Raw genomic sequence first — 23,995 nt, 5'->3', positions numbered from 1 at the left:
GCTCCTCATTAGCATATCAGCAGGTGGTTCGGAGTCTGGAAGAAGTTCTTCAAAGTACATGTGCAGATGTGTGGCCCATGGGGATCTTCCAGAAGGAAACCCTCCTTCCAGAACCCCCTTCTTCTTCAAAATTTTGACGAGCTTCTTCCGGCCTCTGAACCATGTACCGATATGCTAATGAGGCACAGAAAATTTGCATCCATGCCTCATTAGCATCTTCTGCATAGCTCATTACCATGTCGCTTCTTCCGGAAGAAGCGGCATGTGTAGACACAGCCAATGGATATAAGTGTAATTTCATAGAATGATAAAATTATAGAATCCTAGGGCTGAAAGGGACCTCAGGAGGTCATCAAGTCTAGCCTCCTGCCTAGAGCAGGATCAACCCCATATACGTCATCCCAGCCATGACTATGTCAAGCTGGGATTTAAAAACCTCCAGGGATGGAGATTCCACCACTTTTCTCAGTAATGCATTCCAGTGCTTCACCATCTTCCTCGTGAAATAGTTTTTCCTAATATCCAACCTACACCTCTCCCTCTGTAACTTCAGACCATTGTTATACTCAGTTTCACAATGACTTAATGATTTGTTAATTGAAGAAAATACTGGTTCAGAATTAAGAAAGCCTGGGTTCAAAGCATTCAATCTCAAGGTTCAATCTTGTAACAAAAACCAAATGTGTTCTATTTTATTGTTATGGCAGCAGTCCTCAGCTGGTGGGCCACATGACCTTACAAGAGCTTTTACTTAGCATGTTAGCAGAGTGAAGCATTGCTGGAGGAATGTTGCACTGTTAGGCCTATGATGCAGTTTCTTTAGGGTGTGCCATTGCAAGTAGGAGAGTTTGGCTTCTGCCCCAAATTCTCCAAATGGAGTCCATTCTCAGGACATGGTAGGTGGCTCGGAATTGAACATTGGGGTATGAGATTCACCAAGTCATCACTTGATATCTCACCTGTCTTCCTCCTCACAGGAAACCTGCACAACTGTTTCACAAGACAAGTCTGACAGCATAAATTCATACCTTTGCTAGGCAGTAAAAATCAGGATCTTAAAAAGGACATTGGATGTATGGCTTATTACAACAACCTGAAACCCACTGACTTGATTTTTGTCCCATGGTTACAGGGGTGCTAACAAGCCACCTCAATTTGTATGGTCCCTCAGAATAAGCACTAACTACTTATGCTAACTTGTCTTTGATCTTGCATTTAGCTGTGACACTCTTGGTACCTTTCCCAGCCCTGAGAAAGAGCTCAGTGTGGCTCTAAAATTTGTCTTTCTCACCAACAGAAGTTGGTCCAATAAAATATTTTTCCCTCCCCCCTCTTTCCTTTCTAATATCCTGGCACTGACATGGCTACAGCGGTGCAGTCCTGAAAGCAGAGAAGTCTGTGGTTGTTCTAATCCCTTAAAGAACCGCGTTCCACATTTCCTGAGAAGGTTCCGTCATCCGCATTCATAAATCCCACCCTTGGGGCTGGCAGGTTTGTTGTTTTGGAGAAATGTAGTTTTCCATGGTTGTGGAGGGAAATGTGGTCTCTCAGAGGGCCAGGGGCCAACTTCGACTCTGGTTCTGAATATCTGGACTTCATCCTAGAAATCTGCCTCTGTGCTCCTCCAGAACCCCACTCTAATGACAGCAGCTGGCACAGTTACATACACTTATGTTGCTAAGTACATACTCTCCTTGTCTTGGACAAATTTCTCATTATTTTCGTACCTCATACTTCAAACTGCGCTCTGCCAAATGAAACCATATAAAGGCTTTCCTTTAATTGCAACCCTGCTCATACACGATCCTTGTTACTGTACCAGAACAGCTTGTGATTGCTTTAACTGTTCCTTTTCCCAGCCTTAAGGGCTTGTCGGTATGGGATGTTACTGCATGGCAAGCCAGGGTGTGATCCTACTGTTTGCTGTCCAGAAATGACCAATGTAGACAAGGCCCAAGAAAAAATTCCTCATCTGCCTTGAGTTTTACACTTCATCGTCACTTGGAAGAACCTCTTTGTCCAGGCTTCCCACTGCTCACCCATTCAAAATGCCTGTCCTAGTCCCTGCCAGTCTTTCCCCTCTTCTCAATAACTCTCATCGCTCATGAGATCCAATGACAACTGCTTTCCCTCTTCTCCTAATGGCTTTCATCATCATCATCATCATCATCATCAATAACTGTGGGCTCAGCACACACTGGTGTCTGATGCCTCTCTCACTATTCCCTTTCCATCTTTCCCTGTCCAGTGCGGAGTGGCTTAGTTTCTGCAGACTAGCTCCGCACCAATCTCCTACATCATCTACCCATTCTCTGTGGGCTCTGCCTCTCCTATTGGAACCATCCACTATGCCGAATACCAGGGCCTTGATTTTTCATTTGTTGTTCATTCTGCAAATATGCCCAAATAGTTGTAGCTTCTGTTTTAGGACCTTCTGCAGCAGGTTCTCTTTCAGCTGTATCTTTCTATATAATTCTTCATTGGTGACCTTCTGCATCCACCCTATTCTCAGAATCTTTCGATAACAACTCCTTTCGAATGCCTTTTCATATGTCCATTCCTGACTGGCAGCTGGTTTTCCTGAGTTACTTCTTCCACTAACTTCCTTTATCCTTTGTTAGGTTCAACTGTCCCTCTCCTACTCTGGGGAGGACTGAAGATGTGTCTTGGGTGATCAGTTTGAGAGTGAGCTAGCTGCACACATAATCTTGTCTTTGCTATGAACACAAAGTGAGTTATTAAGCAGAAGTAAAACCTACTGGATTTAACTTGACCTGGTCACTTATGTGGTCCTGACTAGGATTTTACCTGGTGTTAGCTAACTCGAACAAAGAACAAACCTTTAAGGTGGTAGTGAAACATCGGGCAAAGTGAGCCCACAAGCAGCTGCATCCCCTTTTGTGCTGCTCCTGAGATCAGCCACAATACGGGAGCCTGCAAAACCCAGGGGAGGTAAGCAGCTTTGAGAGCAACCCTGGCTAGTCCTCTGGTCCCCCAACTCCTGGGGCACTTTATGAGGTTGATGGAATGATGCCAACTTTCCCAGCCCCACTACGACTCTTTGCACCCCTCATGGATGTAATCCAGAGGCACTGAGGAAAACAGGTCTTCTCTACAGGCTTAGCTAAGGCTTTTAGTTCATGTGGTAGAAGCTCATTCTTTAGTCTCTAAGGGTGTGTTTACGCAGCAAAGTTATTTCACAATAATGAATGCTATTCGGAAATAAATTTGCGAGCATCTACACCGCAAAACTGCTATTTCAAAATAATTTTGAAATAGCAGATGGCTTATTGTGAATTTGATAAACCTCATTCTATCAGGAATAGCACTTATTTCAAAATATCTTATTCTGAAATACAGTACATCCAGAGGTGGTAATCTGAAATAGTCTCTATTGTATGTAGACACACTATTTCAGACTAAGTTTGGCTTATTCCAGGGTTTCCCTTTAGTGTAGACACAGTATTCTGGAGTAGTTTATTTTGGAACAATAATTCCAGAATAACTCCACAGTTAAGTCATACCCTAAGGTCTCAGGTTCAATCCCACATACCATCAACCAGGGTTATAGAGATAGACCTACCTATCTCCTAGAGCCAGGAGGGACCTTCAGAGGTCATTGAGTCACAGCAGGACCTATCACCATTCCTGACAGATATATATATATATATATATATTTAATCTATTTGCCCCATATCTCTAAATGGCCCCTGAAAGGTTTGAATTCACAACCCTGGACTTAGCCAGCCAAGGCTCAAACCACAGGTCCATCTGCTTTACACAGCCAGCAGCTGCTTTCTCTCACAAGTCAAACTGAGAGCCATTGTGGAAGGGGTGTCCATGGAGTAATACTTTAACTCCACGTCTGCCCCGTTGCATGGTCCACAGATTCCCAGGCCCCCTAAACCATCCTGGGGTTAGAGGAGCAGAGATTATTTCACTGCACAGGATATTTGTCTTAGAATCCTAAGACTGTTTCAGTTCTGGATACATGCTGGACGTTTGTCTTCCATCCATTTTGGTCACATTTACAAGTTCGTTACTCATCCGTTCCGAATACTGAACCATGCATCCTAGCAATCTCTCTTGGGGCCTGCCCAGAGCTTGGCCCTGAAGCTGGTTTTAGATGGCACTTAACATTCCTACCCTCATGCACAGAGTAATACAGTTTTGGCTAGAAAGTCTCTCTCTCTCTCTCACACACACACACACACACAGAGTGATCAGTGGAGACACTACTGGTTATTTATTTAACAAAAGCAACAAATTCAAATGAAAAGTGGAGAGGTTTTAAAAAAAAGTATTTTAAACAAACTCCAAGTGTGACAGTTGATTCTTCCCTTTTGTAAACAAGGCTTTACTGTTTAAGTCTTTTTAACTCTCACCACTCTCCAGATTTAAATTTGAACATCCTCGGGGAAAAAAAAATTGCCTTCTCTACAGCAGAATAAACACTGATAGGATTGGGCAGTAGATATTAAAGAGAGAGATTGAGAAATCTGGGACGAAGCCACCTGAAAAAGAATGTCCCAGAATCCTGTTACATGGGCAAGCACTTGAAAGAGAAAAAGAAATTAATGTGAGCTATCGGCCTGTCCTGCATGTGGAACATAAGAACAGCCATGCCAGGTCAGACCACAGTTCCAACTAAATCAGTACCCGGTCTTCCGACAATGGCCAATGCTGGGCATCCCAGGGGGAATGAACAGAACAGGGAATCATCAAGTGATCCATTCCCTGTCACAAATTCCCAACTTGTAGCAAACAGGAGCAAGGGACACCATTCCTACCCATCCTCGTTAATAGCCATTTGACTTATCCTCTATGAATGTATCTAGTTCTTTTGTGTACCCTGGTATAGTCTTGGCCTTAACAACATCCTCTGGCAGGGAGTTCCATAGGTTGCCTGTGCATTGCATGGAGTACTTCCTTTGGCTGGGTTTAAACCTACTGCCAATTAATTTCACTTCACAAAAAACTCATTTGCTTCTCAGAATATGACCAGACACCACACTACCCAGGTTCAATCTTCTCCAACTTCTCTGCCTTCCCAGTGTTTATTTCCTAACCCAATGAAACACCCCTAAAGATCTGGGATCAGGTTAGTCAATGGAGGAAGCGACATTGTCAAGTGCAAAGTCAGGGTACCGTGAACTTCAGATCTCAAGCTTGTAAGCACTGTGCAGGTGCGACAACTTTGACTTGGGTGCTCAGTTGATGAGTGAGCTTCAATGGCCTTTAAGGTCCTACTTAAGTACTGAAGTGGCTATTGAAAACATACTCCAGTACCAGAGACATACTCTGGTGAGTTGAATCATATTCCAGAGCCAGGCTCTGGTGCTGGAGTGGTGGCTCAAACCATGCTCTGGTACTGAAGAGAGGGAGAGCAGGATGACACCAATTGGATAAACCCACATGCTTAACTATGTTTATCACACCCCTTTGGCTATTTCACCTGCACTCTGCCCACTAATGGATCCCACAGGGATGCATTTCAACGCACCTAACCCCAGAGCAGTTTCAAGCAGGTACCTTTAAAACCCAAACACCACCAGCCCTGCCACTGAAAGGTTTCCTTCCTTTTCCCTCAAAAGCAGACTTCCCCTCCCACAAATATCCATTAGATCCTGTGGAGGGCCAATGCCCCATCTGGTACCAAGTCCATATTTAAGTTCTCTATATCTCTGAATCTATAATTCAGCACCTTGGACCACTGCTAAGAGGAGACTTGTAGCTTCTCAATGGGATGATTCTGGCCTATCTTGGGAAAGCCCAAGTTACTTGGTAGCTACTTGGTAGAACCCAAGATAGCAAATCTTACAAATGCAACATATTGTGCACACCAGAGTCAGCTTAGGCATATAAGTCTCTGGCCTTTATTGTGGAGCAGATGATCGTACCCCTGCTCATGAAATCTATAAACTTTTGGCAGGTGTCTAAGTCGTTCATAGGTCTCCTTTCCTCTTCTCCATCTGCAGCATACATAGAGGCTCATGGTGCTAAGCAGTTTAGATTCACACAAACACAGGATTGGCGTTGGCCAAATGACAATAACGTTTACTTGAGGTTACGTTTGTGGATACTTCCAGCCACCCCGGTGACATCACTGTCTCCACGTTTAGTATCAAAGAAGGGGAAGAAAGGGAAGAAAACCCACAGACTCTATCAAAATAAAACAAAGATGTGGCACAAACAGACTTGGGGCATGGTTTTATGGCCACTCATTTGGAAAGACCTACTCTAGCTCACTTGTGGCTTTGTTGTGCATGAGTAATGTGGTTGTTCCAAAGTTGCAGCAATAAAACCAGGATGCTGCCCCGTCAAATAGTATTTTCTTTCTCCAAGAATGAGATATAAACAACAGCAAAGAAGCAGCAGGATGGTCCCAAACTTTGAGCATTTTAGTTGCATCCCTTGTTAGCTTAGTTAGACACGTAATCTCAAGAATTGCTAGAAAGAAAACCCTTTTGGGTCAAAGCTACTGGAGGTCGGGGTAATTAGACAAGAGAGATTGATCTCTTGGTGATGTGCAGCCCCATGAATCTTGGGAGAGCTCTGTGAATGTGCCGAAGGAGTTTGCAGTAGGGAGAAAACAATGAAGCCTTTTCTCTTTTCTTTTCTTTTTTTCTTTGAAATTGAGTCAGGCATCTTGGGATGTTATCCTTGAGTGACCCGTGAAAGCCTGAACTGATGAACTCCTACATAGCTGAGAAGGATGTAGTGTAATTGTGCTGTTAGGAAGTCTCCAACTGTGGCTTGTGAACTCCATTTTGAGTAGCTTCGCTTCCCTTTTGGCTCCCAGAGTCTTCCCTTAGTTTTCCCTTTCACTCTGAGCCCTGGATTCCATATTTGCCTCAAAATGGGAATTCTAACTCTGTGTCTCCAGAAGTCTCCCTCTGGCTCAAGTTTCAGCATAGATATCTCCTCCTCCAACTTACTTCACTGAGATCAGTTTTGTCTGCCCAGGAATCCATAAACAAGCAATGGAGCGAGTTCCGACATATGTGTACAAGAGGCTATCTGACCCTGTGCCGCGAGAGCGGAAGAGTATTTGGGTTTGTAGGTGTTGGTAAAGCAGTAATTTACATCCTTAGAGCTTTCCATGTCCGTCTGTCCCAAAAGAAGGGAAAGGGGCCTTTGTAAACTCCAGAACAACTTGCACTGCAATGGGATTTACCATGTAAGGCTGAGGGACTTTTTAAGTCTCCAGGATTGAACCTATGATAACTGTGTTGTGAACTATGACAGTCACTGTGTACACAGCAGTTATACATACTTAGCCTTGGGTTAGAACTGAGCATAGGACAGAATGGGGGATTATCTCAGCTCTTCTACAGAAGTACAACAGAGTTGGGACGTCCATCTGGAAGAGGCCCTAGGCCCCCAAAGAGCAGAAGGGTGACCTAGTAGAGAAGACTTTAGCTTTTGGTAGGAGGAACTGGATTCAATTCTCTGCTCTGCCACAGGGGTCCCATCTGACACTGGGAAAGTCACTTAATCTCTCTTTGCCTTTGTTACTCTGCTGTACAATGGGGATAATAGCACTGCTCTGCCTCACAAAGAGTTTGACACTAAAGGCATTGAAGTATTTTGAGATCCTCTGGTATTTTGGTAATTGGGACTAAATAAGTACCTAATATCAGTCTGCTCCTTGTATGTATTTCAAGTAATATCTGTTGACTTGAGTGACAAAAAACCACTCCTTTTCTGTCGCCATGATTATGATTTTCAGTAGCCCTGCAGACCCATCACAGCTCCGGGAGAGGGGCTCAATTCTAATCTAGCTTATGCGTCAGAAACAGATGAAATAAATTTTAATTGTAGAGCCATAATTCTACTTTCAGTTGCATCTCTGCAAACTTACTGGAGACCCAGAGGCAGGCAGCAGTGTAGGGAAGGGGAGAATTTGAATGTAGCAGGGTCACACCAGTGTAATCAGTAGCAGGATTTGAAAACAACAGAGTTGCACAGAGGTAATGAGTAGACAGTCTCTATCAACTCTCTATTAAGAACAAAAAAAAACAAAAACAAAAACCACCCAGCTGCAATGCAAGTGAGGAGCACAAGGCAGAAAAAGAAATTTCAGAATAGGTTGGTTTTAATGAAGTGATGGTCCAGGTCAATGTTCATTTATTGGAACCACTGAAGGAAGTACCAGCCGCAATATCTCTACACATGTTGATGGATCAAAGAGATCGTCCGACTTTGGATCTTGATCCAGGACAGGTTTGGCTTTGAACTGGCATCAGGACCACAGCTGGAATCCAGATTTACTGGGAGAGCAGTTTGGAAAATGTAATTTCCATTCTGATTGCAATTTCAGCATTTTTAATTTTTTTGCAGGGGGGTGGGGTGAAATGGGGAAAGGGAGGAGTAATTGTCCCAAATGGGATTGAGCACTCAAAAATCTCAAAACATCTGGTGAAACAGAAACTCCAAAATATTTTGATTCTGAAACATCAGAATGACCAGAGAGAAATGATTTTTTTCAATCATGTTGACTCAGACTAACATTATATCTATATATAAAATGAACATCAATTCAATGTTTAAAAATGTCTAAAACACTTAGAAGCCATAATGAAATGAGACTGTTGGAAAGGAAAGAAATGAGAAGGTCCATGCAAAATACTCTCTGACTTCTAATCATTCCAAAATATTCCCATTGAAAGTTTAATTGAAAGTGAAACGTCCCTCTGAAACATCTTGATTTCCATGAGGTAGTGTTTTCCAATGGAAAACTGTTTTGCTGAAAAAAATATTCAACCAGCCCTTTTCACTGGCATCAAAACCCTTTTAGCTCTCCTCAGGCTGCAGCCTCATCTAAACCAAACCTGGGAAAGAGGCTCTTTCCATCTTAGTGATCCAATCCAGCATCAAAACACAGGAGAGGATTTGAACACACATATCTTCCCTTTCAGTGGAACATGAGCAATAAACTCTAGTGTTCTGGATTTGTAGCTATAGAAAACTATAATGTAATTTGAACAGGGAGGCACAATTGTAGTAGTAACGTGTCGGTATCATCTTTGGCCCTGTATCTTATGCCTGGTGTGTTATCTGGGACAAGGGCTGTTGCTTGTGAACCAGACTTTTTAGCCACTTCTGATGCTACAACATGACCATGATAATAACCGAACTACTTTGGTGTGTAAGCCCCTCTCTTTCCTCCTTTGGTACTCGGAACCAGGCATCACACAGCCAGGAGCTTTCTCAAAGCCTGTGGATGAACAAAAGACCAGCCCATGCTACCAACCACCACCTAAATGGTAAAGCTCTGCAATTTAATATTTATTCATTAAGCTGGTGTAAGTAGGACTATTAGTGACTTTAAAAAGTATCACCGACATGCCGACCATACATAGACGCCAAATGGTCAAATTTCAGCACTCCGCCTCGGAAAGGCTGCTGACCCCTGATTTAAAGTACGCAGCTCTGCACTGATTGTACAAGCGAAACACCCGGCGTACCATTTCCGCTGTGAACTAAACAGGGCAAAAATTAGTCAGCTCTTGCAAGAGTAATAATTTAAGCCAATGGAATGCCAGCAATGTTCGCTTTCGGTGGACGGTTTATAGCACTTCCATCTCGCCTGCCCATACTTTATTACAGTGTAAAATATTTCCCAATAAGGAGACAGACGACTCTGGTGCTTTGTTTTGGACGCCCCGGTTGCCGTATAATTCAGTGTCATACGCTGTGCAACGTTGGGGTTTGGGCTGTCCATTTGCCTGGCATGAGCGGGTTCTTGTGCTCAGACCAGGCAGGCATATGGCTTCTTTGCAAAGGAATGTTACTGAGGTGGGGACGCTCCAAACTGTGACCCGTGGGTGTGTTTTGAGATTCCTGTATCTATTTGCAACAGTCACAGTGCTCTCCGTAAGGGGCTGTAAGAAAGCCCACATGCCGACACTACAAATAAGCGAAGCCTGTGCTGTCTGGTGTGGCTGCCAGGCCGTTCTGTAACAAAGCAGTGTGCGTATGCTGCACCTTGTAGCAACACTACCACAACGAACCAGCGTGCACCCTCTTGCTTGCGACCGACCCCTACTATCACCACCCAGCAAGTGCAATGCAGCACTGTTAGTCGTGTTTATTGGAGTTGTGCCTCAGGGCCAGCTGGCACTGGCCTGCCCTGTGCTCAGCGCTGGACAAACCTAGAACAGGAGAAATCTCTTTCCCTGAACTGCTTCTGTAACGCACACACCTACTTCATACACATATGTCACACACTGTATCACACGTCACACAGACTGCTTAGAAATAGAATAGAATAGTGCCATAGAGACGATACAAAGTTCTTGTAGATACCTACTTAGTACTGTCTATCTTGACCTTCCCAAAGCCTTGGCTCTGATTGCCAAAGACCAATTTCCAGTGGAGACCAGTTGGCAAAACTCCTACTAGTTTAGCTCTCCCAATGGAGACTCCCCTTTTGGCACAGCTGGTAGAATTGTCCCTGAAGATCCTGTCTTGAGATTAATACAGGGCATGAGAAAAGGCTGCGGAGTAATTAAATCACCTTTCGTAACTGCCTGTGAGTGAGCTGCAGCCTCATGTTCTGGTTATCGACTCTTCACTTGGACCTAAAGGCGTGATGCAGAACGATTGGTGATGCTTGCACTGCAGTGGAACTTTAAATGGCATTTAAAATGGGTTTCCCAACTATATAATAATAATAATGATAATAATAATAATAACAACTACTATTAAAGCCAGCACAGCAGGAAAAATGCTGGAGCACTTTTCTACCCCCCTGGGGAAATGTGACTCTATGGATGCCCATAAATCCAGGCAGATTGGAAGGTTAAAATTCTGTCTTTGGTGAACAGAGGGGTGTGGTTATTCCAGCTGATGATTCACTTGGAACTATTTGTTTTGCTCCTGTTCTAACTCATTCCGATTCTTCCATTTCACAGATGCTGAAATTTCGCAGCTCCATTCATTTCCAAGTGGGTAAAAAGAAATAAGGCAAGGAAGAGACAACTCTTGGCAACAGCTAGCCTCTGGTCACGACCCACAGCCCAACCTGCTACAAGGTGCATGATTTGCAACCCGCATAACCAGGCCGGCTGTCAGGTGTGCGGGTGGAGTGTGGGGAGGGCAAAGGAAACAACTTCCCCAGGGCCTAGTGATTCAAAAGGGCCTGGGGTTTCAGTGGCTGAAGCCTGGGAGCTGTTAAGTCTCTGCCAGAGCCCTACATGGTACTCTCTGTGCGGCTCCCATAGCTGGCTACCCCCAGCCCCATGCTTTCTGCCTGAGGCCCTGCCCTTTCCAGGAGGGCAGAGCCAGCACCTCCCACCTTGCCCAGCCCAGCAGGTCTGTTGGCCATGTGAATGTGCCCTGGGCAGAATAATAGCTTCAGGATTCCAAACTCATTCACTGGCTCCAGGGGGCTAGATCTTTAGCCGACGCCGATTGGCAACATTCCCTTAGACCTATGAGAGAAGATTAAAAGAACTGGGCTTGTTTAGTTTGGAAAAGAGAAGGCTGGGAGCGGACATGATAGCAGCTTTCAAGTACCTGAAAGGTTGTTACAAGGAGGAGGAAGAAAAATTATTCTCCTTAGCCTCTGAAAATAGGATGAGAAGCAACGGGCTTAAATTGCAGCAAGGGAGGTTTAGGTTGGACATTAGGAAAAGATTCCTAACTGTCAGGGTGGTTAAACACTGGAATGTATTGCCTGGGGAGGTTGTGGATTCTCCATCATTGGAGATATTTAAGAAGAGGTTGGGTAAATATCTAACAGGGATCATATAGATGGTGCTTGCTCCTGCCGTGAGGGCAGGGGACTCGACTTGATGACCCTTTGAGGTCCCTTCCAGTCCTTGCATTCTGTTCTTAGCAGAGAGATTCCTATTTACCCCAGTTGAGGATCCATCCCTTGTTATTAAAGCAGGCTGCTAACAAATGCAGCCATGTAGGTACAATGCTCCCATTTGGATTACTGGATGACCAGCTTCACGTAATAGCTCTCAGTGTATTTGCATCCCCCCATCTGCAAACTCTCCTGCGGCGCAAAGCCTCTCTTGCTTTCTGGCTTGTGCAAACACAGATGATGTCAGCCTCTTTTCACTTTGCGCTTTGTATATATTTCATCACTCTCCCTGCGCACACAAACACTGTTTACAGCTGAGTCACCTGCCTTCGGCTGAACATTGTAAATGGCTGGGTAAATATTTAGACCATCTGATCTTAAATGTGGCATCTGTCGCCCCGGCACAGAAAGCATATCTCGCTCTTGGAGAGCAGCCTTTCTTTGCTGGCACACTTTTTGTTCTCTTCTATTTGGATTAAATAACGAGAACTGTAAATCAGCGAACCCAGCAGGGAAATTGAACCATTGTTAACCCTTAGCTAACGAGCACTGAAATGCATGAGATCTGGAAAGTGAGGGCGGGGTGTAGAGTCACCCACGGATGCAAGGTGGAGTGGGAAAAGGAGGCAGCTGTCCCAGGGCCCAGAAATTTAAATGGGCTTGGAGTTCTGGGCCATCACTACTGCTCTGGGCTCTTGAAATTGCTGACAGAACCCCATGCATCATGCTCCAGGTGCCGGCCTATGGGAAACTAGCTACACCCCACCCCTTCTGCCTGAAGCCCCTGCTCTCTGCATGAGGCCCCACCTTCTCTGCATGAGGCCCCTCTCCTTCTGGGGCCCAGAGCTTGTCCCTCTCCAACCTTGCAAGTCTCTCCATAGCCCTGGTTGGGAGAAAGGTTTATGGGAGAAGGTAGCACTGTTTTGTCCATTTAAATAAGATGATGGGGGAATGAGAGGGTGATTAGACAATAAGTCTGTAAGGACTGTAGACACTGAGATTCAAAATGTTAAAGCTTTATAACCATTAAAAGCAATCAGCATCATATATCAAGATTTTACCGTTGCATCAGTCTGCAAATTCTCAAGCAATATATTTCTTCCTTGGCCTATCTGAAAATGCAGATCATTATTAACAGAAATATTTTTCTCTCCATTTGTGTGTGGGATGAAAGCAAAGTTTGTCAGCATTTATCTGTAAAAAACCCTGATCCTTCCATGCCGAAGCAGCCTGAGAATAAGGACCTTCCAAGAGCTAAGCCCAATTAGTTCCAGACTTGGCTGTGAAACTTCGGACAGTGTGCTGATTTGTACCTGAGTCGTTGCTACTGGAAGTCGGCAGAATCCCTCAGTATCCAAGTTTTATGGGTATCAGATAGCGCGATGTACCGTGGTCAGTGCTACAGCTGTCACTTGGCTGGTTTTTGTATGGCCTTGCTGGTTATTATTCCGCCACTTTGAGGGTGCAGGGGGCAGAAGTGCTCATCAGAGTTGTCCTTTAACACCAAGCCCTCTGCCACCTTCTCCTTGCCTGCATGTTCCAAGTTCAACCAGACTTGTGAGCTGCTGTCTGGGGTTGTTGAGAGTCGGGCTGAGTTAGTAATGCAGAGATGAGATGGATGCTAATGTGACTGCCCACAGGCAGACTCCAGCCTGGAACCACTGGAGCTTACTGCAGAAGCCTCTATAGTTGCAGCTAAAAATTGCCTGCCTCTCAGCTAAGGCTGTAAAGGAAACTTGTTCTTTCTCTGTGTAAGTGGCCTCGGTGCTACTACGTGGAACAGGGACCCACATCCAGTGGAAAGCAGTAATCTGTGAAGGGGTGGCACAATTTGAGAGGTCCTGCAGATGAGGAGAGGGGGATAAGACGGAAAGAGAAGCAAACACTGCCCCGTTCCCATCCCACAGCTACCAGCACCGGCCCCTTCTGTGATCAGACCTGCGGCTCCAGAATCGGGCTGGTCAGCCGTCAGCGCACTCACAAATAGGAGGGTGACGTGAAGATGTCCTACTTGTTGTCGAGCGGTCGCCGAGAGAAGAAAGAGGGTTAAACTAGCAAGCCGCCTTCTCCCACATCCCCCCGTTTCTTCGTTCCTTTTCTCCGTTTTAACGCTTTTAAAGCCATTAGCTTCAAACTCACTTTAAATCTTTACATGCACCCAGCTGTCACTCATCCCTTAATCATACTTAACAAATAACAAAACAAAACATACGAGGGGAACAAGTAACAACCTGGTGGCTAGGCTGCCTTTTGTTTGCAACAGCTGCTTTGGGCAGGTTTTGAACAGGGGGGTTTCTGCTCCTTGTTCAGTATCTGCTGTTTACCAAGTTTTCTCCATTTGATTGCTCACACTGTGGACTCATCAGAAGATGGTCTCAGAGGATCAGGACCTTCCAAGTAGAGACTCAGCTGGGCAGCACGCTGCTGCTATCTACGGCAGCTGGAGTGCCCCATCCTTTTCCTCTATCCGGTTTGATTCAAACTCACTCGCCAGGTTCCCGAGCAGGCAATTCTCTAACTGAGGGACACTGCTGAGAAGAGTGTTCACAAGCTGCTTTTGCTCTTTTATCAGATTTGGCTACATCTCTCAGATCTAGCCACTTTGGGGCTCCAGAGATGCTGCAGGCCCTGCAGCATGGTGGGAGAGGCACCTGGCTCCATACCCCAGAAGGGGTAGGGCCTACGGCATTAGGTCCTCAGTGCCACCTGGACTGCAACACTGGGCACCCCCTCTCCCTCAACAGCTGCTGCCATGGCAATTCAAGGGGGCCCATCTTTGGGTCCTGCCAAAGTAACAGCGGTGGTGGCCAGAGCTCTGAGCCCTGGGGTAGTTGCTCCCTTTCTCTTCCCCATCAGCAGGCCCGTGGGGATCCATTTTTTTCCAGATTTGGAAGAGTGTAATGAGTTGTTCCAATGAGGAGGTGGCCTTGGCTCTCAACCGTAGCTGCTAAGGGTGTTGCTCAGTAGCTCAGAAGACCATGAAATGGATCTTTCTGCTTCACTATTTTCTTGGCTGTCTGGCCAGCCCTCTGGGTCTCTCCACTTGCTTGTGGATAATGTGGGTTGCTGGTGATGTGTTCCAAATCCTATTTTGTTTGGAAGGACTTAAATTCAGCTGCAGCGAACTCTGGTCCATTTTCCATCCATAGTTGTTCTGGAATACCAAAACAGGCAAATGCTCTATTTAATTTCTCAGTAACTCTGCAACATGTTCTATGTGTCAAATACATTATTTCAAAATGCCAGGAAAAATAATCCCCTGCAACTAGATATTGATGTCCTCTCAAGCCACGTGAAACTTCTGCTAGCCTCTTCTGGAGTCTCTTTGGTAGAGGCATTGTTATTCGAGGCTTTTTGCTTTGAGATGGTCCGTTAGCTCTTCACTCTTTGCTTGCCAATACTTCATTTTTCATGGCTTTGTTGATTCTAGCCCGCCACACTCAGGCAGCATTTACGCTGTGGTCTTAACTCGAAATAAGATATGCAATTAACAGTATGCAAATTGCGTATCCTCTTTCATGATAATTTCCAAATAGGCTGCATTGGTATTTGGTGCTGTCTACACAGTGCCAAATGCTGAAATACTGTGCTATTTCGAGGCGTCCCTTACTCCTCCCGCAATGAGGCATAGTGGGAAGCTGAAATAGCACGCCTGCTATTTTGAAAAATATTTCAAGATACCGGGCACGTTTCATAGACATGAAGTAGCTATTTCAGGATACTTCAGTCTCCTGAAATAGCTCTGACGTATAAACATAGCCTCAATTACTGCCCACTGGTGGCATTTTAGTCGTTCTTGATGTCCATCATGGATGAAGTATAGAAGTAGAATTTCTCCTCTCAAAGCAATTGGGTTGACAGCACAGTCTACACCAGTGCCGTCCACCTTTAATTGTTACTCCAGGGACTTGCTGAATTATCTGCACACAGCAAACTGGTCTCTTACCATGGCCATCATGCTCTTTAGATATTTATCCCATCCTATTCAAATCAACTTCTGGAAGTTACTTCTTCGCCCAATTTGCTTCACGTAGCAGGTACAGTATCTTACCTAACACTGGTCTGTAAGCATCCACATAAACCTTTACACCTTCCACCTGCCTACAGGTGCTTGGGTGTGATGGTGGACTTTCTGGTAATGTATCTGCTATTACCAGATTTTTGCTATGATTTTTTTTTCCCAGGGATATATTCCATGATTGCATTAAATGACAGCTAAATAAAAAAGACATCAGCATCTTGGTGATGCGTGTTCAAGGTGTTTTCTGTTGAGAAGTGTTACAAGAGTTTTATGGTCAGTTATCAGGTGAAAGGAAAGCAACCTGCACAGATATTTATGGAGATTCTCACTTGTTCATACCCTTGCCAGAGACTCCTTTTTCACCTGTGTGTATAGATCTTTTGCTTCCGTAAGTGCATGACAGCAGATTGCAACTGCCTTCAGCTTAGATCCACGTCCTTGCAGCAATACATCACCAAGGCCATAGCTACTAGCATCAGCTTTCAACATGGTGGGTACGTCTACGCTAGGAACTAACTTTGAAGTTAACTTCGAAGTTAGGCACTACACCGAAGTAGCCACTAGAGAGTCTACACACATTTTCCCTTACTTCGACATTAACTTCGAAGCAGGGAGACCAACTCTGAAGTCCTCACTCCATTCCTGGGAATGGAGTAGTGGCCCATTTTGAAGTTTAACTTCAAAGTAGGGTGTGTGTAGATGCTGTACTTCGAAGTTGCTTATGTCAAAGTTATTTTTGTAGTGTAGACGCAGCTGGTGAGTTTGCTTGCACTGAAAAACTTCAGAACTGGAGCAACAGAGATCATTTATTTCATGGTTTTGAAGGCTGTTTCCTTGTGCAGCCCCCATAACCAGGAAGTGTTGGACCTTAATAGTTCATTGAGTGGTTTTGCCACTGCTGAAAGGTCTTAGAGTTAGTGATCAAAATAATTTACCATTCTCAGTATACGATACAGTTCTGGCACATTTTTAGTGCATTCAGTTCTCTAATTGATTTTTTACTTTCTTAGAGCTAGAGCCAATTTCACTTTTCTCTATCATCTGCCCCTAAAATTAAATTTGATACAGGAAGAAAACAATCTTCTTTCTTTAGTTTGAGTCTGAACTCACTGATTAAGCTCATCAAAGGCATACAAGTATTGGAGAAGTAGCTGAGTTAGTCTGTATCTTCAAAAACAACAGGAAGTCCTGTGGCACCTTATAGACTGACAAATATTTTGGAGCATAAGCTTTCGTGGGCAAAGACCCCCTTCATCAGATGCATGAGTCAAGGAGTACAAGTCATTAATGAAAGAATGACAACATTCGCAGTGAAATTTAATCTTCTGAAGTCTTCCTGCCTTTTTTCTTTGAAAAAAACAGCTGGGACTTTTGGCAATCCTGAAAGGTGATTTTTGAACACAAAATCTCCCAAACAGCATAATGAGTCTAGTCAGTTTAGAATGCTCCTTTTCTAGAGGAATTTGCCAGAAATTACCAGAGGCATCAAGCATGGAGAATACACTATCTCCTGCTACATGAGGGAGGATGTCGTTGGGTGTTGGGACGATATATTTTTTCTGTCGCTACTGCTTCATTAAGTCCTGAAGAAGGTTTGCTTTTTCCAACTTTATTTCACAAAAGGCTCAACCAGTGTGCACCAGGCACTTGGCTCGGAGATTTTTCTTACTTAGGGGATTCTTTTCCATTCTTTCGAATTTGTTTTCTCCATTACAAAGCAGTGGAACAGAAATTCTGTCAGACGTATTGTAATAGGTTCACGCATGGGCCTCTTTTGAACCCACAAACTTGTCAGAAATCTTCCTTGTTCTGCAATCATCCATGCCCTTTATTGTCCATGTGAGTCCCCACGGCCTTCTATGTACTGTCCTGTAAGCTCCTGCAACTAGCTGGGAGCACAGCCTCCCACTTCCTACCTCCTCCCCTTCCTCTTGTTTTACTTCCTTCCTGTCCTGCTTATATAGCCCTGTGGCGAATGAGACCTGCAGCTGGTCCCCATTTACCCTGAGGTTTGGGCTTACTCAGCCAGCTCCAGTTACCCCTTCCTGCTGGAGCTGGCGTACCAGCCTCTGGATCCCTCTTCCTAGCCAGCTGTCTGTCACACATATGTACACTATATGTACACTATATGTACACATATGTACACTATATGTACACTATATGTACACATATGTACACTATATGGTTCAGAACTGTCTCTGGAGATTATTTTTACTGGCTTTCCTTTTAAAAGTGCGATACCGCCAAATATTCAGTCGTCTTCTGCCTTTCCTACTAGACCCACCACAGCCACTGTCCTGTGACTGAGTAGATGGTCAGCCTCCAGTCCTTTAATCCCATATATGCAGAAGTTAGGGTGTTTGCCCTTATGTGTGGTTTCTGTGGAAAATTGTCTGATACAATTCAAAACACCTCCAGAGCTATTTAAGGAAGCGTCTGCTCGTTTCAGCTGTGGGAGTGGGTGACAGTGATAATAACTCCCTTCTGATATGACTGTTAGGCCTGCACCTGAGGCTACTTTAATTGAACAGTCGTTACACAAATTTTCAGTTCCACTCACCAGGCAGGCGCTAGGTCATTCCACGTGATGGAGTACAGGAAAAGAAAAGATCGTGACTCAGGGTGGGTCAGACAGTAACAAAATGCCCAGTTTTTATTCATTTATGGCATTTGGTTCCTATAGTTATACAAGTGACTCTTGGACCGGGAACTTGTCTACGGTTTATGGCTCTCGTCTGAAGAATGTTATATTTTGCCTGGGGCTTACCCCAGAATGTCTTTGATTTACTACAGTAGCTTTTTTGCAGCTGTACTCTATCTTCTATCATGACAATGTTTGTAAGGCACTTCCCAACCATTTTCTTGCTGGCAACCACTGGTTTCTGTTTTGACTTTTTATTGTCTCCATTTTATCTTGCCAACTCTGTTGCTGTGTGAAGGATTTGAAGTTTGTCTGATGGTCACATGGCTAAATTGCCAGTCGAGATTCTGCCTCTAACGTGCTCTTTGGTTTTGTCTTCCACGTCACCATTTTCTGCCATGTCATATCAACTTCTTATAAAAGATTTCGCACACTCCTCAGGTGTTTGCATAACCCCCACACCTACTGGGTGTGGTTCACTGTCCCCAGTAGTGGCTTACTGAAAGAAAGAATGAGTTTCCTCTAGGCCTTTCACTAACAGCCAGCTGGCTTTTAGTTTAAGCCTTGGAGGCTTGTGCACTAAGCTTCAGGGGTCCCAGGTTTGGTTCCACCTGTTGGCATTACATCTGAATGTGCTGGTAGAAACACTGCTGTGTAAACCACTGTCCGTGGAGGTGTGAGGCACTCGTCGAAACTAGCCAGCACCTCAAAGCATTTATTTCCATGGCTCTCCTCTCCCAAAGTGAAGGTTTTCAAGATATGTTCACCTTCCCTGGCCATGGCATTGACTAGGGATCTAATTTGCACTTCCTCATGGAGGTGAGCTGTGAAGAGAAATCATGCAAGTGGCTCCTTCCAATCAGGCCAGTCCTGTCGTCTGGCAAAGCTGAAACTCTCTGGGTGAATGAAACTTTGGCATGTTGACAAAATTCTGCAGTGCGCTGTTGATTTTCTTCTGACCCCAGATAGAGATGAAATGGACCCTTACCACAGCATCATTCTAAAAAAGCAGGGAATGTAGGCTGCTAACTACTCAGGGTTGATCTTCCTGGGTTAGATCTTGTGCGTCCAGTACAGACACGCAAAATCAACCTCTCAGGGGTTGCAGTCAACCCTTGTACTCTGCGCAAGACACAAGGACTAAGGGAGGTTGATGGGAGAAACTCACGTTGACCTTCCCCAATAGAGACAGCCAAGTTAGCAGAGCACAGATACATAGATTCTAGCAATGAAATTGCCATAGCCAGAATTGCGTCTCTGTGGTGGACTTACTTTGCCTAGTATAGACGTTTCCTTAGCGACTCAACATTCAAACGGCAGTTTAAGCTTCCCGTCATGGCTACGTGGATTCGAGCTGGTCCTGGGGTTGCCTTCCTCCCTATGCCAACAGGTGTGAGAGGCATGGAAAATAAGAGGCAAAGAGACCTTGAGTATCCCGTACCCCCGCAGCTGTGCTACTGGCGGTGTGAATGGGTGCGGGGGGTGGGTAGGCTTTAAGGGGCACTAGAAGGGAGAAGAGGGGGGTCTGAGTGGTGGGTAGAGGGGCTCAGAGAGGGTGAGGGCAAGTGCAAAATAATGATGGGAGAGGGTGCCTGAATGGGCAAGGTGGGACGCAGCATGTTGTGGGAAGTGGTGACCGAGAGGACGAGGAACAGGTCAGGCGGGTGGGGGAGGTGCCTGGAAGGAAGCCGGAAGGGTCAGGGTTTTTTCTGGATCTCAGAGGTGCCAACCCTTTGCAGGGCTGCAGCTCACAGGCATGACTGCGATAGAACTAAATAATAACAACACCCAGCTTGCAGACAAGGCAGCCTCTTCAAATGGCAATTGGCACACGCTCCGCTGTCATTATTAAATATAACATCCCAAGAAGGAGTTCAAAACCGGGGAGGCTGGTGGGAAAGCGTGATATTCTGCAAATAGTAGGGCTTTGATCTGAAGTGGTGATGTCTGAGTCCACGAGCGCTGGTACATTTTGGACCTTTCTGAATTAGGCTAAACACTAAAGCTAGAGGAAAATACATTTCCTCAAATAGGGTTGAACAGGTTTTTTTTGGTTCTGTTTTTCATCAAACCATCGACAAAAAGTCTTGCTGAAGCTTTGAATTTCATCACATTCCAGCCAGCTGTAACGAGTGCACATATTGAACATCTATTATGTGCATTCCTTTGCAGACAGATTCTTGACTTACCACTTCTTCAGCTCAGCTGACATACAGCAAACTTGCGTGCTTCACGGGTAATGCAGAAGCAGCTATCTGTGTCACTGGTGATGGCAGCTGAGTGCTCTTAAGGTGAGAATGTTTGACAGCAACAGCACCAGTTTCTGAGTTCCAAAATTTGACACATTCTGTTGTCTAGAATGTTAATTGCCTCTAGAACTGAATGGCATTACATATACTTATTAACCCTTCTTCAACTCTCACCTCATTTTGTGACCCTCAATATGGCATAACATGGATTTTGTGCTTCATAAGTATGTTATATGAGCAAGAAACAAACCCCACTGCCTGCTCAATTCTGCATATCTATGCAAGCGACACCGTGACAGGACCTAATCACCTAAGCTGCACCATCAGGGGCTCGTATACCTGCACATCCACTAAGGCGATATATGCCATCAAGTGCCAGTAATGCCCCTCTGCCATGGGCATTGGACAAATCAGACAGTCTCTGTGCCAAAGAATAAATGGGCACCAATCTGACGTCAGAAATGGTTACACACATAAACCTGTAAACGATTACTATAACCTCCCTGGACATTCAATAATGGGTTTTAAAGGAGCCATTCTTCTACAAAAGAATTTTACTTCAAGATGACAGAGGGAGGCTGCTGAATTGGAATTCAGTCACAAATGTAACTCCTTTAGCCTTGGCCTGACCAGAGTCTTAACTGACTTATGCATTACAAGGGCAATTTCCACACCTTTGATATTCACAGGAATGAGAAACATTCACCTTAATTTGATTCATTAACTGCTCTGACTAGTGAGAAGGAGCTTCCTTCCTCCCTCCCTCCACTCCCTGCTATATACATCCTGGATTCTGTATTTCCACTCCAAATCCCCTCTGATGAAGTGGATTTTACCCACGAAAGCTCATGACCTAAAAAATCTGTTAGTCTCTAACTAGCCACAGGATTTCTTGTTATTTGTAAGCAAGCTGTAAGTCTCCAAGTAATATATATAGGCAGGGTCTGAGTCAGCCCTCCTTCATAGCTATTATCATCATTTATACCTCTGTGAAATGGGTATAACATGATGACGGGTAGTTAATGAACTCTGCTTTTGGGACAAGTATCAGAGGGGTAGCCAAGTTAGTCTGTATCTTCAAAAACTACAAAAAGTCCCGTGGCACCTTGTAGACTAACAGATATTTTGGAGCATAAGCTTTCATGAGCAAAGACCCGCTTCGTCAGATGCAGGAATGGGGGTTCCAGAGGAGGAGGGTGGTTCTGCTTTTGGGAACTTTTTAGACCCATTCTTCACAGCTATTCATTGCTGAACAATGCGCAAAGCAGTGGAGAATTTGGGTCTAAGAAACAGGACCTTTGGTCCTTGGGAAATTAGAAATCGCCAGAGTGGATAAGCCAAAGGTCTGTGTTGCCTAGTGTTCTGTTTCCATCTGTGAGCAGCTGCAACGTTTCGGAGGAAGAGGTTGGTTGCTTGCAGTGGACAAAGCTGGGATAATCTTTTCTCTGCATAGGTCTCACTTTGTATTATTTAATATTACTGTAGGACTTAATGACCTCAAGTGCAAATGGTGCGCCACAGTGTTAGGCACCATTTAGTCCCATACAAAGAGACAGTCCTTGCCCCAAACACCTTGGCTGCGTCTACACTAGCCGGCTACTTCAATGTAGCTGGCACAACGTCGAAATAGTACGTGTTGCATCTACATGCGCCGTGCGCTATTTTGATGTTGAAATCGATGTTAGGCGGTGAGACGTTGAAATCGCTGTTCCTAGCTGGAGATAGGAATAGCGCCCTACTTCAACGTTCAACGTCGAAATAGGGCACGTGTAGACGATCTGCGTCCCGCTACATCGAAGTGGTGGGGTCCTCCATGGCAGCCATCAGCTGAGGGGTTGAGAGATGCTCTGTCCAGCCCCTGCGGGGCTCTATGGTCGCTGCATGCAGAAGCCCTTAGCCCAGGGCTTCTGGCTGCTGCTGCTGCTGCTGCAGCTGGGGGTCCATGCTGCGTGCAAGGGGTCTGCAACTGGTTGTCGGCTCTGTGGATCTCGCGCTGTGCAGAGCAAGTGGGTCTGGGAGGGGCCCTTCAAGGGAGTGGCTTGGGGCTTTGCTGGCCCCTTATTTCAAAGGAGAGCGCTTGTGTGTGTGGATGCTCTGCATTTCCTTCCGGGGTGGCTCCTTTCGATGTTCCCCATTGCTACTTCGATGCTGAACGTGAATGGCACCAGCCCTGGAGGACGTGCAGATGATACGCGTCGAAGTAGCCTATTTCGATGTTCTTACATCGAAATAGGCTACTTCAACGTAGTATGCTAGTGTAGACATAGCCCTTACAATAGAACTATCACGTTGCTTTAGATTAGCTCCATAGGCCCAACAGCAGCTGGATGGAGGGGGCTCTGAATTAGATCCACAGCAGTATGACAGCTCTGGGTTCCACCGTCCACCCCCTGTCCTCATTGGAGGAGGCTGTGGAGAGGGGTGCAAAGGGTTAATGTAAGACCAGGGAAAGCTTTGGAAAGGAGAGCAAGGGAAAATATTTGCCTTTTGCTTCGTGTGTAAAATCAGAGCGTTTATTCTTTGCCTTCCCCTCCTCCTCTGCCCCAGCCGGGACAAAATAAACACCATCGTTTAATGAAATCAGGAAGGGGGTAATAATTCCTGGAAGAGGAAGAGAGAGTCGGTCCGGAGATCCTGGCCAGTGATATCCAGTGACTACAGAAAGAGCACTAAGCAGCCCCGTGAAAGCATCTGGCAAGCCAAACTCCTCTGGCCGGCACTGATTGAATTTCGCCTTTTCATCATTCGACAAATTCTTTTACTTCCTCACCCAGGAGCATGTTGCTGTGGTGAGTTAAAACCTAGGCTGAATCAAACACCCCTGTTCTCCCATCTCGTGTGCCTTTGAAACAAAGGCCACCTTCTCCCTTTCCTCCTGCTCATATGTATGGGGAAAGAAGCCAAGGAGGGTGCTAACAATCAAGCCCTGGGTGGCAGCCCCACCACCGTGAAGCCCTTCTTCAGAGCAAGAGCAAAGACAGAGGTAAAGAATAAACGGTGTTGCTGGGAAGGTAACGCAGCAAAAATGAGAAGCCTGGTGGGAGAAAAGCTGTTCTGCTTTGCATTCAGCCCAGACAGTGCCAGGCATTCACAGATCTCAGAGATTTTGCAAGCAACCATCCAGACTCACAGAACCGACAGGCAAGTAGAGAGGGGCCGAATTATCTACCAGTGCATAGTGTAATTATTTACCAGTATAAAGTCACTATATTTGTGCTCATTTACACCAGCTGATCCATTGCCCCCTCTTGGGAGCTTAGGAACAG

The 23,995-nt window shown here is 45.2% G+C and overlaps 1 long non-coding RNA gene across 2 annotated transcripts in view; it reads left to right on the top strand.

Moving 5' to 3' along the window:
- Positions 1-23,995, top strand: part of LOC142017107 (uncharacterized) — a 361,994-nt gene that overhangs the window by 77,886 nt on the left and 260,113 nt on the right. Inside the window, exon 3 of one of the 2 annotated variants that reach the window (XR_012646440.1) lies at positions 10,920-11,150. The exons of the other annotated variant lie outside the window; for it this stretch is intronic. This is a non-coding gene — a long non-coding RNA (uncharacterized LOC142017107). Of the gene's footprint in view, positions 1-10,919; positions 11,151-23,995 lie in introns of those variants that run through there. 2 annotated transcript variants of the gene reach the window in all.

The sequence above is a fragment of the Carettochelys insculpta genome, chromosome 8 (assembly GCF_033958435.1).
Source record: "Carettochelys insculpta isolate YL-2023 chromosome 8, ASM3395843v1, whole genome shotgun sequence".
In the NCBI taxonomy this organism is placed as follows: domain Eukaryota; kingdom Metazoa; phylum Chordata; order Testudines; family Carettochelyidae; genus Carettochelys; species Carettochelys insculpta.
The sequence above is the reverse complement of the archived record's forward strand: the minus strand, read 5'-3'. Positions and strand labels throughout refer to the sequence as shown.